Genomic DNA, 967 nt, shown 5'->3' on the forward strand with positions numbered 1-967 from the left:
GGCCAGAGGGCCAGAGGTGTGGGCGGGGCATCCAGGGGCTCTGGGGAGTCAGACACAGCTGTGAGTCCTGAGCTGGGGCCGGCGGGAGCCTCGGAGCCTTCCTGAACTGCTTCCTCTGTACACGGTTTGGAGCAGGGAATGAAGCCTGGTGGCTCCCTGTCCCCGCTCAGCCCCTGTGGAGCTTAACCCTGCTCTCTCACCACCCCTGCAGTGGCTAGAGTAGTAGCCCCCTGAACAGTGATGTCCGCGTCCTGACCCTCAGTCCTCATGAATGTGATCTTACTTGGAAATAGGGTCTCTGCAGAGGTCCTCGGTTAAGGATCGAGAGATGAGATACTCCTGGATTTAGGGAGGGCCCTAAACTCAACGACTGGTGTCCTTATAAGAGAAAGGAGGGGAGAGCTGGGACAGGAGATGCAGAGGAAAAAGCTGGAGGCAGAGATTGGGGTCATGAAGCCACCAGACAGGGAATGCTTGGAGCCACTGGAGGCTGGAAGAGGCAAGAAGAATTCACCCCTAAGGCCTCCAGAGGGAGCCTGGCCCTGCTGATGCATTGATTTCAAACTTCTAGCCTCCGGAACTGTGAGAGAATGCGTCTCTGGGTTTTGTTGTTGTTGTTGACAGTATTACAGATATCACCCATTTTCTCCCCCTTGCCCCTCTCTACCCAGCCTCCATCCCACCCCAGGCCTTCACCACGCCACCAGTTTTGGTAATTTGTTACAGCCGCCCCGAGAAACTGACACAGCACCTACAGTCCCTCCCCTGCAGTGCCTGCTGGAGTCTGGTTATTTATTTTCTGCAGGCCTGGGCTCAAGTCGCCACTCCACCACCTGCCCTGGGCTGGTGACTCTAACCCGGTTAAGCCTCAGTTTCTATAAATGTGAAACAGACAATTCTTCCTTCCTTCCTTCCTTCCTTCCTTCCTTCCTTCCTTCCTTCCTTCCTTCCTTCCTTCCTTCCTTCC

The sequence above is a fragment of the Myotis brandtii genome, unplaced genomic scaffold (genome assembly GCF_000412655.1).
Source record: "Myotis brandtii unplaced genomic scaffold, ASM41265v1 scaffold355, whole genome shotgun sequence".
Lineage (NCBI taxonomy): Eukaryota > Metazoa > Chordata > Mammalia > Chiroptera > Vespertilionidae > Myotis > Myotis brandtii.